The sequence below is a fragment of the Delphinus delphis genome, chromosome 5 (genome assembly GCF_949987515.2).
Source record: "Delphinus delphis chromosome 5, mDelDel1.2, whole genome shotgun sequence".
NCBI classification, from domain to species: Eukaryota; Metazoa; Chordata; class Mammalia; order Artiodactyla; family Delphinidae; genus Delphinus; species Delphinus delphis.
The window spans coordinates 129,063,683-129,078,103 of NC_082687.1; the positions used below are offsets into that span (position 1 = coordinate 129,063,683).

A 14,421-nucleotide genomic window follows, 5' to 3' on the forward strand; every position below is an offset into this window, starting at 1 on the left:
TTTGAATTTGGCAAGAGTTCAATACAAATCTTTCAAGTAGCATGTCCTTTTGTAGAGCTCTAGGATTTACTTCTAATTTTTCCTCAAACAAGTCCCGTCCTTTGCTCTCTCAGTTTTCTATTTCAGTATGTCAAATAGCAAATCTCAAAATAGAAAGGAAATAGCATGGATTTTTTATGACATTAAATCCCAGCCCCAATTCTATTTTCCCTAATCTTAAGTGGAAAACAAGTGTCTGGGTGGACAGTATTTTTTCCCTGTCCTCTAGTATAATCGTTTTGTCTAGTCAGCCATAAATCAGTCCCAGACTTAGACTTTTAAAAAATTTTGTTACCCAGGTTCCATTCTACTCATATTTTGTAGCTTCATTATTTTTTCCTGAGAACTGCACAAAACTAGAGATTATACAATAGAAAAACAAGCCCTATCAATTCTGTTTATTACTGATAAAAAATTTACTCTACAAATATCAGTTATTCAAAATTATGACACAAATTTTCTAGACAGGTGTCAAACTGATATAGTTTGTCACCAAGGGTATTCAAATGCAATTATCTTCTACATCAAGGAGACTACTTTCTTATCTTTGTGATTTTCCAGTTATTCACTGACTACAAAATTTGAAAGCTGACATTCCTGCATTTCTAGTTTCCAGGATTACCAGCCCACATGTAAGTCAAATAGGGTGGCTCTCTCACTCCACCTCTCTATATATAAGGATTTTAAAATGTCCTTTCTTGTGGTAAGTATAGTGAGTATGACAGACATTGCTTATCCTCAACCAGCAAAATTTGTTTCTCCTCTTTCTTCCTTACCAGGATATTACTCCTCAGCACTTTTCCAGCTGGAGTCTTGTACAGAGAGATGAAACAGGAAGAGGAATGACTTTCTTCCTGATAAAAAAAAAAAAGAGAGAGAGGTGTGAGAAGACCTTCCTCACTGTTTGTTTTGAATGTTCATTCAGTGAAGTGTAACTTGATGGTTGGAGTTGCTGCACCATCTTGTGACCACTTGGGATGTGAAGACAGCTAAAATTTGAAATATACATATAAAGCATATACAAAACACACCCTAAAATACATGTTCATAAGCTAATGAGTTTTCAAATAAAATATGAGGATAATTAAGGCAAATGCTAAATTTGTCTTTTTTTCCCCTAGAATTAGTTACGTGTGAACTCTGCATAAATTATTATTTCCACAGATCCAGGTAAGAGAATTGTTTGAACCAAATTATAAAATTAGTGCTAAGACTCCATTTCCTTTTGTATTATACAGATATAAATGTAAAATCATGTTTTCCACAACCTAAGTAACACTTTACTTACTTTATAAATTTTTTGGATGTGGTTTTCTTTCTGTGCTGTAGTTATAAACATATCTATATACCCATATAGATAAAACGTTTTCTCAAAAAGATTGTGCTAGAATTAACTACTTTGACAGTAACTATACAGCATCTTATGATAAGAAATGAATTAAGGGTTGGCTACAAGTGTGACATGAATTTCATTAATTTTATATCACAATATTAATTTAATATTAATATCACAATATTAATTTAATATTAATATCACAATATTAATTTCATATCACTTTCTGAAATATTCCCTTGCTTTCTATGTATTTCTGACTACATTCTAATAATTAGATAACTTCAGGTATACAAAACTTATTCTCTGCTACTGCTACCCCTGCCTTCTAAAAGCTCAGAATCTAAAACAAATCTAAAAAAAATTGAAACATTTTAAGATATAATTTAAATTAAATAATTAACCAAAATGAATAGACTGTATACCTGCCAAAATCTTTAAATTGCAAAATTGTGATTATACAATTATTTATATTAAACAGTTATTTCCAAATGTTCTTCACTACTGAAGAACACTGAAAAGAAGAAACTCACCACCAAGTTTACTGTTATTATTTTAGGAAATAGTTACAGTGTAAACATTTAACGTATTCCTTTCCATTCTCCCTTTTCCTAATGATCATTTTCAACTTACAGGAAAGTTGCCATTGGACTAGGGTTAACCTGTTTAAATATACTAAGCTATACCATATGGATTTTAAAAGGAAACTCAATTCACTGTGTTGAGAGATCAGTCTGATCTCTGATCTCACTAAGACATTTGGACAGATGATTATGGCTGTTCAGTCAATGCAAGAGTCGATCACTGCCAAGACTTCCTCTCTCCAGTCATGGATTAGTGACCTTTGGGCAACTGCCTATGCAAGAATGAAAAAATGCATGTGTCTGTCTGAAATCCTCTGTAGTCATTCTAACTGACTGCAGTGATATCTACTGGTGACAGCGGAGAAAGCTGACAGCTGCAGGCCCTGTTGTTGCAGCCAAAAAGCCACTCTTGTGGGGATCTTAGATGAGCATATTAAGTCCTTTTACTAGCTCAGCTGGTGAAGTTACTTTAGCTCACTTGGCATGAACACTGGCCTGAGAATAGTAAATCAGCTCTTAAAAGTATCTTCTTGTCATCTGAATTGTAAATGTTCAGTGAGCTAATACTAAACCCCTTTTGTAAATAGAACTGACCCTTCAGTGCTATAGTGTCATCCAGAAACATTTTTTCTCATTTTGCTAACTTTTCTTTTCCTTTGCTTAACCCCACTTGCCCTTCTACACACAGTAAGCGGAAATCTTAGAATAGCTCAAGATTAGATATCATAAAAAGAAGACCACAGGTGAACAATCCAATACTTTAGTGTGCTGGGCTTCCAACAGTAAAATACAGGCAGGAGCTCAACTTTAAATTGTTTGTAGAGAAGAGTAGGGAAAAGAATATCTGCTGTCACAAAATGTAGACCAAATGAAACATACCGTTAGGTAACCCACAAAGTGCCACTTTTTTAAAGTAACATGTACTGTCAAACTTTGCCCCAAATTATCTGAAGCTGTTGGTGATGCTCTAGTTTAGATGGCTTAAGCAAATAATAGAAGTTCACCACTTTCAATATACAGTAAGTCCCCTACATAGGAACGAGTTCCTTTCCAAGAGCGCGTTCGTAAGTCTAATTTCTTCGTAAGTCCAACAAAGTTAGCCTAGGTACCCAGCTAACACAATCGGCTATGTAGTACTGTACTGTAATAGGTTTATAATACTTTTCACACAAATAATACATAAAAAACAAACATGAAAAATGAGGACAACATTTTTAATCTTACAGTACAGGACCTTGAAAAGTACAGTGGTACAGTACAACAGCTGCATACAGGGGCTGGCATCGAGTGAACAGGCAAGAAGAGTTACTGATTGGAGGAAGGAAAGGAGGTGGGAGATGGCAGAGCTGAAGGATCGACAGCAATAGGAGAGGAGGGCAAGCTGCAATTTCACTCATGCCTGACGCTGATGGCACAGGTTCTGGTTCCTTGCTGGATTCAATTCTATCTACCCTCTTGAAAACATGATCCAGTGATGTCTGGGTAGTAGCTCTTTTTTTCTCACCATAGATGACACGGTAGCACTGGATTGCATTCTGAACAGCTGCTGCAACCTTCGAGTACTGTTGTACGTTCAGGTCCTGTGCCTCAAAAACTCACAGCGCCGCCTCAAATAAAGAAAATCCCCTTCCTTTTCCTGTGTTGTGAATCTCTTCGGTTCTTCAGTTACTTCTTATTCTTCTTGTCTCTTTTCATCCTTTCTCTGGGCCTCCAATTCCTGGCGCTTCTTAGCAGCACCAGCTACATCACTGCTGCTTTTACGCTTGCTTCTGGACATCCTGGGCTTGAAATAAAGATACTGCACTACTGTACTCTATACAGTACTGTACAGTAAAGCACACAAAATACAACTACTTGTAGAGGATGCACGCACGTGACTATGTACGCCAGACACGTGAACTAACTTTCGTGACTGGACGTGTGAATGTCCACTTCATCACTGGGAATAAACTGTTCCACTAAATTACAATGATTTAGTCCTGCTTTAGGCGTGACAGAATCTATGTTTACGCATTTCCTTTATCTAACAATACATAAAATACTCCTCCATACACAATCACAACAATGACAAAAATATCTGAAGACTCTAGAGTCCTACCTTTAACACAGACAAATAATGACTAGAGGCACAAAACAAGTTTTCCAGCAAAGAAAGTATGCAATTAACAGAGAAGCTAACTGATTTTTTTCTTACTTGAAATACTTGAGAGAATGGGCTATGTTTTATTTCCTTTTATGCACTCAGTGCTTTGAACATAGGAGAGCAGAAATAGTAGATGCTTAATAATTCATTGCTAACTTTAAAAAATGAAGAAATGACATTGATAAGCAACACCACATTCTTGCCATTTCTGAACTTAATTGGAAAGTAAAATGGGCAAAATCAAATTTAGACGGTGCAGTGAAAGCTACAAAAAATAAAATAATTTATCTATCCTTCCTAGGATGCCCTTATAGGTGAACTTAATTGCTTGTTTTATCTAATGAGAAAACCTCTAAATATCCCAAAGATTATAAAGTTTCGCTCATTCACCACATTTTTTTTTTTTTTTTTTTTTTTGCAGTACGCGGGCCTCTCACTGTTGCGGCCTCTCCCGTTGCGGAGCACAGGCTCCGGACGCGCAGGCTCAGCGGCCATGGCCCACGGGCCCAGCCGCTCCGCGGCATGCGGGATCCTCCCAGACCGGGGCACGAACCCGTGTCCCCTGCATCGGCAGGCGGACTCCCAACCACTGCGCCACCAGGGAAGCCCCATTCACCACATTTTAATATGATCAAAGTGTTACAAATTACATGGTTTAAGCATTTTACTAACATGTTCTGTTTAAGATAAGTAATATTTTCTCATTGAAACCTTCTTTGTAATTTTTCCCCGAAACTGGGAATCCCACTTTTCAGAAGTAGATCTTGTTATCTGGCTTAATTTAAAATTAATATGTTTATAATACTTTCTCTTTATAGGAAAATCAGAGCAAGTCACTTTCTACACTGATACAGGTTTACAGAAGGATAAATCAAATCCCTTAAAGCATATAATTATACACAGTTTCAACCTAAGGAACAAGCTGGTCTTTAAACTGGGTTTTAATTTTATGTTCCCAAAACCAGTATTGCTCATTTTTAAATATGTTCATTTAAAATATTTTAAATATTGCTCACTTTAAAATGCTCATTTAATTTGCCAAGCTCAAGTGCCCTCAGGAACACCTTTCCCTGAAGACGCTAAAGATCACAAATGGTATGATTAGGATAAAAATAAGAAACAATGGCTGCAAGACAGAGAGGGCTGCTTGGTCTGCTCTTGGAAGCACAAATTCCTTCACATACCCAAGATGCCATCTATATGGCTAAGGCCATTTACAATGTAAACAACAAGAAATGTCTATAGATCATAATGAAACATGTTTAAAAACTATTTGTTTGGGGCTCCAGATCTGCTGAATTGCTTAATTACTCAAATTTAACTCTCCAGAATGGCTTCTTATTATATTGGCTTATATAGACACTAAAATAGAAATTAAAATGCAGAAAAGCATCCAGGCAATAAACTGAATAAAACTCAAAGGAATAATATGTATGGACACGCACTTTTTAGAATCCTGGCTACAGCTGGATTTCATCTATCCTATTATTTGCTTATTGTTATAATGGTAAGAGAAGTTCAAAACTAAAAGTTTATGTGAGAATTTTATTAGTTCTACAATTCCTGCCAATATTATTCATTTTCTAATACCACAATTATCTGTAGTTAATCCAAACACGTGCCTTATTTTTCTTAAAGGTGGTACAATGTGTGTTTGTTTATAATTTCAATTTTCTCATCAGAGAGACCCAGCTTGAATCTACCGCTTTCTTAGTTACTTTGCTCAACTGCTAAATCCTCTGAATCTGTTACTCATCTACAGATATAGATAACACCTTTAACTGAGCATCTGTATACTTCCTTTAATTGAACATTTGTATACTTCCTTTAATTGAACATTTATTCAATATACTGTATAATTTATATTAGTAATAAATGTATTAAATTAATAACAACAATAATAATAGTTATGCTTATTTAATGAAAAGACCTGTTTGGGAATTGATAAAGAAAATCAGTGCTAATGTTGAGGTCTACAAAGTATTTCATCAATCTTTCATTTGATCATTTAGGAAAGTTATAATTGAGAATGTCATTTAAAAAATTGTGTTGTCCCTCTTGCACTGTTGGTGGGAATGAAAATTGATACAGCCACTATGGAGAACAGTAGGGAGGTTCCTTAAAAACTAAAAATAGAACTACCATACGACCCAGCAATCCCAGTACTGGGCATATACCCTGAGAAAACCATAATTCAAAAAGAGTCATGTACCATAATGTTCGTTGCATCACTATTTACAATAGCCAGGACATGGAAGCAACCTAAATGTCCATCAACAGATGAATGGATAAAGAAGATGTGGCACATATATTCAATGGAATATTAGTCATAAAAAGAAATGAAGTTGCGTTATTTGTAGTGAGGTGGATGGACCTAGAGTCTGTCATACAGAGTGAAGGAAGTCAGAAAGAGAAAAACAAATACTGTATGCTAACACATATATATGGAATCTAAGAAAAAAAAATGTCATGAAGAACCTAGGGGTAAGACGGGAATAAAGACACAGACCTACTAGAGCATGGACTTGAGGATATGGAGAGGGGGAAGGGTAAGCTGGGACAAAATGAGAGAGTGGCATGGACATATATACACTACCAAACGTAAGGTAGACAGCTAGTGGGAAGCAGCCGCATAGCACAGGGAGATCAGCTCAGTGCTTTGTGACCATCTAGAGGGGTGGGATAGGGAGGGTGGGAGGGAGGTTCAAGAGGGAAGGGATATGGGGATATATGTATACATACAGCTGATTCACTTTGTTGTACAGCAGAAACTAACACACCATTGTAAAGCAATTATACTCCAATAAAGATGTTAAAAAAAACCCCCAAAACCTCAGCTTTAGTATGTCAGAGAGGTTCACAAGGCTGTCTTAAAGAGTGTAGACCAGGGCTTCCCTGGTGGTGCAGTGGTTGAGAGTCCGCCTGCCGATTCAGGGGACATGGGTTTGTGCCCTGGTCCAGGAAGATCCCACATGCTGCGGTGCAGCTGGGCCCGTGAGCCATAGCCGCTGAGCCTGCGCGTCCGGAGCCTGTGCTCCGCAACGGGAGAGGCCACAACAGAGAGAGGCCCGTGTACCGCAAAAAAAACAAAACAAAACAAAAAAAAAACAAGCATGATCAACAAGGTGGGCATTTAGGGAAAGGATCAGGTTGGAGACATTATGGTAGATTGAATTAATGTTCCTAGCTGCTCACTCTTTCTCTCTGTAGTAGGGTCATCATGCATTTCCACTCACTGTTTTATCATTTGCCCAGGGGTAGAAATATAAGACCAATTTTATTGACTTTGAGCTTAGCCAAATGACAAGTTTTGGTCAAGGAAATGTGAGTGACATGATTTTACCATGATCTCATCCAAGCAAGTTTTAAATGTTACTGTGAAATATGGTTTGAGGTCTTGCATTCCTACCATCTGCAATTACAACACCCAGATAGTGGTCTCAGAGTTAGAAGACATGCAGACTCCAGTCAAGCTTAGCAGAGACACAATTGATGTATGCCCTTTATACGAAATATTAGTTTTTATAATCCAATGTGGAAATGGGGTAGTTTGTTATCACAGAATGTAACTAATAAACAAATGTGTTTGGTTCAGTTTAACATGTCAGGTTTGAATTACTTACTGAGAAATCTAAAGAAAATATCTAATATAAAGTCATTTGGGTACAGAAAGTACAGAAATATTAAGAGGCAAAGGATGAAGATTACAAAAAGAAAAATGTATCTCTCAAAATATATTGTCAATGGTAAGGAGAATTATTAAATAATTGCCTTTTCCTTGGCAATCAGAAGATAAGAAGTCATCTGCAAGACCTCTCTCTAAAGAAGAGGGTGTCAGAGGACAGGCCTAAATTTCAGCTCTCAAAGTAAAACACTTTTTTGGTTCCAAGAAAAGCAAGAGCAAAAATGTATGTAATTGAGATGATGAGTAGACCTGTGCTCATGGCATGAGCACTGTACAATAATGATGTTTTGGAAATCCCACTTTACATCATTAAACCTACAATTTCCCTAGAAATATAGGCATCTTGGGAATTTTCTTTTCCCTTTGAAGAGTAATCTAAGAGTGCCATCAGAAAAGTAGTTGACTCAGTTTTATTAATGACATAAAGTGTTAAGATGCTTGGTTCTAAGACATTCTTTCATTTGACTTCAATCTACTGCAGTCTTAAGCATGAGATGGACGATAGCAGCTCTCTGAAACTTTTCTGTGTGAGTTCACAACATGAAAGTGTTCCAGTGTCTTATGATTAAGCAAGTTAAGCTCTTATTTTATCAGTAATGTGGATTAATTTTATCTTTTACCAACCCTCTGACCTTCTAGAATTAATTCAGCTGTACAAGAATGAACCATTTATGGAATGAGAACTGTGCGAAAAGTATAGCTCATCTCGGTTCCTGGGTTATTTATGCAAATCATTTTCTTCTATTGTAAATATCCAATAGGCAATTTCTAGAGGATACATGGCCTGTCTTTTTTATAAAAGTCATAAGTATGTCTGAACATATGGTTTTTATACCCAAACACTTAAGGAATCAAAAAATGAAGATAAAAAGTCTTTAAGAGTTTGTTATTCATTAGCACATTCAGGAAAGAACAATGTCTTTATTTCTGTATCTCCAATGTCTAGCCAGTACATGCCACATAATTATAAGTATTAAAGAAGAGACTGAAGAATGACTTTCTCAGCCAAGGCAGTTCAATAATGTATGCAAGGATGTATATATAGCATATAAGAAGTGCTTGAAGATACATGGCAAAGATTAGATCTAGTCAGTACTATTAACAAGTTGATTAATAAAATTAAGTTTGAGATGGAGACATATTTGAGAGGTAGACAATTTTTGAGTCTGGCACTAGGTACCCAACCAGGGATTTTTGCAAGGGTATGTTCAATCTGTACAAGCTAAACAATGCTGTGCAGAAAACCAAGTCACCCTCAAGAGGTGAGGCAAGATACTTCTTACACAACACAAGCTGGAGGTTAGCTTTCAGAAATCTGAACCAGAAAGTAAATCACCAGGAAAAGATTTCAACTGTTCAGCATGGGTCTGAGTCTGATATTCAATCTGTGTTTAAGTATACAGGTAAAAAATAATTGGATAAGAAGGCTCAAGCAAGGGAATAGGATTCTTGAAATGTAGCAGTGGTCTTTCTATATAAACTATCAAATATGTCTGCCTCCCAGAATAAGATATGTTTCAGTAAATGCTAGTGATGATGGAAGAGGAACACATTTTCTGGAGAGGTTTCAATAGTCCTCCAGTTGGATCATAGGGGGGAAATACCTCTGCAGTTTATTTTCTCTTGTGATTGTCTCCAATTCCATTTTAAGAATATGACTATTGCGTGGAATATGAAGTTTTATGTGGTTGCTAAATAGGTCAATTTTTTAAATGGATTTTAAATTTAATTAAGACACTAAGCTTTAGACTTAATTTGTCATAGCCATTTCATGGAAATGGATATTAAAACAAATAAATATGTACAATCTGCATAAATGTAAATGTAGACACATTTTACTACCAAATGTTCCACATTTTGTCTTCACTTTGAAGGTGATAAGTAACACAATTTGCAGAGATTAAAAAAAAAGGAGGGCTTCCCTGGTGGCGCAGTGGTTGAGAGTCCGCCTGCCGATGCAGGGGACACGGGTTCGTGCCCCGGTCCGGGAGGATCCCACATGCCACGGAGCGGCTGGGCCCGTAAGCCATGGCCACTGAGCCTGCGCATCCGGAGCCTGTGCTCCGCAACGGGAGAGGCCCGTGTACTGCAAAAAAAAAAAAAAAAAAAAAAAATAGAATGTAGTAGAGAAGAAAAATGCCTGGTTTAGGTAAAGGATAGACTCCAGAATTCCATGGATTTTCTATGTCCTGGAATGCTAAAAACTATGACTCTAGATTAAAGAGGAAGAAAGCTAAATTAACTGACATACTGTTAATTATGTCATATATGCTATTCTATTTCATGATCACAGTAATTCTTTTAAAAAGAAACTATTATTTTCAATTTTCAGACATTTGAGGTTCAGAATACTCAAGGAAATTGTGCAAAATCACATAGCTAGCAAGCAAGAGTTTGATATAAACCTACTCCTGCCTTATTATTTTATTCATGCAGCAAGCATTTATTAATAATCTGAAGTAGACCAGGAACTGTTCTAGGTAAATACAGCTCCAATAAACTTTGAAATTTCCTGTTTTATTTTCTTAGGTAAATCATCTAAACTTTTCATTGTCAGTTTCTCCATCCATAAAATGCAGATAATTCTATCTGCCATACAAAGTTAAAATAATATACATGAAAGTGTTTTATAAGTTTTAAGGTGCTATTCAAATATTAGTTTTAAGTAAATAATTGGTTTCATGTTTTTGTATTAGCATAGGCAAATATTTGTACCCACAATGGCTAAGATAAAGAATAGAACTTAGGGAAAGCATTAAACAATTGTATCTGATTGTTTGTGTCCATTCATGCTGCCTTAGCAAAATACCATAGACTGGGTGGCTTATAAACAAGAAAAACTGAATGCTCACAGTTCTTGAAGATAGGAGGTCCAAGATCAAAATGCTGGCAGATTCAGTAACTGGTGAGAGATTGCTTTCATGTTCACAGTTGGCACTTTTTTGCTGTGCCCTCACATGATGGAGTGAACAAGAAAATCTCTGTGAGGTCTCTTTTGTAAGGGCACTAACCCCAATCATGGAGACCCCACCCTCTTGACCCAGTCACTTTCCAAAGGCCCCACCTCCTAATATCATCACTTTGGGCAATGGGTTTTTTCAACATATGAATCTGAGGAGGACACAAACATTCAGACAATAGTGCCAATAATAATATAAAGCACCTCTATGGAAATAGGGCTTGGATAGAGGAAACAAAGAAAAACATTGTTCGGAATATACTTTTTGAATTCAAGACAGATGAGTTTTCAAAGTTAGGGTTAGAAGTATGTAATTTTTATGGGGATACGAGTAGGCTTGTAACATTAAATTATGAAAAGTTTAATGTTACCTTGAAGTGTTGCTGGCCCCTTTTTTGCAATGATTTGTAAAGGTGGAAAATAAATATTGGCAGTTCAAAAAAAGAATTTGAAGTGGGCAGGGCATTAGGTAACAAGTGATGATACTAAGATAAAGCAACAGAGAAAGAGAAAAAAAATGACAGAGAGATGGAAGAAGGAAGAGTAGGGACAAATAGAAAGAAGAGAAAATAAGATATTAAAAAAAACAACTGGTGGAGATCTTAGTATCATATACACTATTCTGACTTGCTGTACAGGCAATTTCTTCAACTATGAATACTGATATTCTTTGGACAATATATAAAAATGTAATATTATAAAGCCATCATAAATATCATTAATACTGTATACAATTCAATTGAGTTTAATATAAGGATCAATAGTTAAGATCACCTAAATTAATACATTGACCATTTGGTAGCCTTTTTATTAAAGTTCACATAATGCCTTAAAATTTTCCATATACTATGTATTTTCCATATACTATGTTTTAATTTCCTCAGAAAGTAGTTAAATTTGCACATTAACAAAGTAAAAATTGAATATTATTATCAATTATAACGATTTTCATGTTTATAGTTCAGACATCAAGTTAAGGAGTTATTGCACTATTTGAGAATTATTTTGTATCATAGAGCCAAAAGTATAAGGCATTCTTCCAGAATAAGAAAAACCCATAATTGTTTTTAGGGTTAAGGTGGGTAAAGATGAGGGAAACAAATATTTATAGTGAATGAATCCACATATTAATAATTTAGGCTGCCTTGAATGGACTTGGTATTTGTTTTTCTATTTATGTATACTTGGATTCTTAAAGTATTTATTTTATACCATAAACAATTAATTATATATTAATGACTGGTTACAAAAAGTGAAAGCATCATAAATTGCAGGGGATTAGAACGGACGTTAAAATTATATATTCCAGTCCTATTAAAAATGTTATAGCATCAACACTATTCAGATGAGGTCTGATGTGAAAACCTAATCATGGCAAATATAAAATGCTAGGTAAAATAATTAATATGCTTTCAGATATATATAGGCCTGAAGAAAATTAACAGAGGCCAGGGAAGATAATGGAATGTGGTTCTAGAAACGTTGTAAGCAATGAAGTTGCCAGATGCCATCACAGAATAGAAAAAACCCAGGTATTAGCTCTTTTCCACATAAAGATCAGGAGCTTATGAAAGGTAGGGATATGGACTGGAGAATACCACACACAAAGCTAATCTTAGGATGAAATAAGTGCCTGAAAAAAGGTAAGAAAGAAATAAAACTGCACCAAAGAAAAGCAGACCATAAAGAAAATTCTAAACCTGCTTTGGTATTTGGAGATGTTAAATAAATAAATAAATCCTTTCTGAGATATAATTGGCACTTTAACAATGCTTTAGTAACAGGTTTCAGTCCGAATGTACAGTGCCAACTCAAGGTTTTAAAATTTAAGAGGAACTGGGCTTGCAGTGCTCCCAGAAACCTGATAAGATCAAACACAATTTCTTCTGTAAGAACAGCCATGCAATTCATCCTCAAGAATTACCACAGACAGAATGACAACAGTGATGAACTCACAATCCAAAATTACAAAATAAATAAGGAAAAAGCTTCCATTAGTAAGAGTCATCTGTAATAACTAACAACAGAACCAACTCCACAGGTACTCCCAAACTTAAATATGTTTTTCTAAAAATGCAAAACTATTATATTTCTATGTTTAAAGAAGTAAAGTAAGGAAAGCAAAGTAAAAGCTGACAACCCTAAACTATCATGAATGGTTAGGCACCTTGACATTTAGTAAAATGGAAATTTTAGAGACAATGAACAAACACATATAAACACACAAATTCTATGTAATGGTGATGTTAAACTTCAGATTAGACAAGAGCTAAAATAGGAATTAATAAAACTGAAACTAGAAACAAAGAAAGTATACAGAATGGAGCACAGAGAAACCACTATATGAAAAACACATAATACAGAGTGAGATAAATTGAAAAAGAATATCCAAGGTCTTTGTCATAGAGTTTATAGGAATAGATAAAAAAAAATTAGCAGAGTCAATTAATGAAGGTCACCATTCTTCAAATTCAGAAAGTCTAAAGAACCTGAAGCAGAATAAAAAAAATAAATCCATTCCTAGTCACTTAAATGTTAAACCACAGTTAAACAGTGAAGGTAAAGAGAAAGTCACAAAGCAGCCATATAGAAAAAACGTTTTCTACAATTGGAAGAAGAATTAAATGATAACTGATTTCTCCAGAACAACAATGGAAGTCAAAAGAAAATGGAATAAAAATGTTGAGAGGAAACCACTTTAAACCATAGAAATGTAACTGCACTGAGCTATTTTTCAAAATGAGGGCAATTAAAGATTTTTTATATAAACAAACATAGAGCATGCCTAAACACAGTTCATTAGAGACACTAGAGCTAAATTACTAGACATAGTAAAATGTAAATTGGGGAGGCAGTAATTATAATTTCTTGATTTTTTTTTGTTTTTTGCATGGCATGTGAAAAAATTAACTGACTATAGATTTTAACTCAAGTATACATGATTAAAGTATTAATGACTAACTTTTAACCTAGAAGAGATGCAGAAAATATATATTTTAAACCAGGAGGAGAAAAATTTAATGAAGAGAAGAGCTTTAATCAGATCTAAAGAAAGCTAGAAAAGAGTAAAATAAAGCAAAATAAAATAAAATGGGATGAAGAAAACAAACAAAAAAAAGTTAAAAAGTAATCTAAATATATTAGTAGCTGCAATACATGGGAATGGAAATGGACTAGATGAGTCTGAGTCGAATGCATGCAGTTTAAAACAATACCTCCAAAAACAGAGCCACATAAACAGTATATAAAGGACTGCAATAATAACTAAGAAAAAAGGAGCTGGTAAATTTAAAAAATCATTTATATATGTTATAACACATAATTAGTACATTATAAATTTGTATTTATGATTTTTACTTTATAAATGATTTAATTCTTTATTATATAATGTATAATTAACATATTATATATTAATATTTATATGATTTTTAAGTATCAGTTCCTATATATGAATGAAAATATCAGTGTGAACTTGCGAACTGTGAATGCAAAGATGTCTAAACAAACCAAATTCATAGAAAGAAGAGCATACCTCAGTTTGCAGGTATCAGTGCTTCTTTCCTCAAAGAGGTGGGTACTTTTTCATTCTGTGCATGGGGATCAGATCAGGCTTCAAGACTCTCCAAGACTTGGGCCTTTCAGGAGCAACATTAAACTGAGTTAAACATGTAAGTGGTA

General features: G+C 34.9%; 1 long non-coding RNA gene across 1 annotated transcript in view; it reads right to left on the minus strand.

The window, feature by feature from the left end:
- Positions 1-14,421, minus strand: part of LOC132426166 (uncharacterized) — a 188,336-nt gene that overhangs the window by 81,767 nt on the left and 92,148 nt on the right. Inside the window, exon 4 of the long non-coding RNA XR_009519620.1 lies at positions 816-893. This is a non-coding gene — a long non-coding RNA (uncharacterized lncRNA). The remainder of the gene's footprint in view (positions 1-815; positions 894-14,421) is intronic.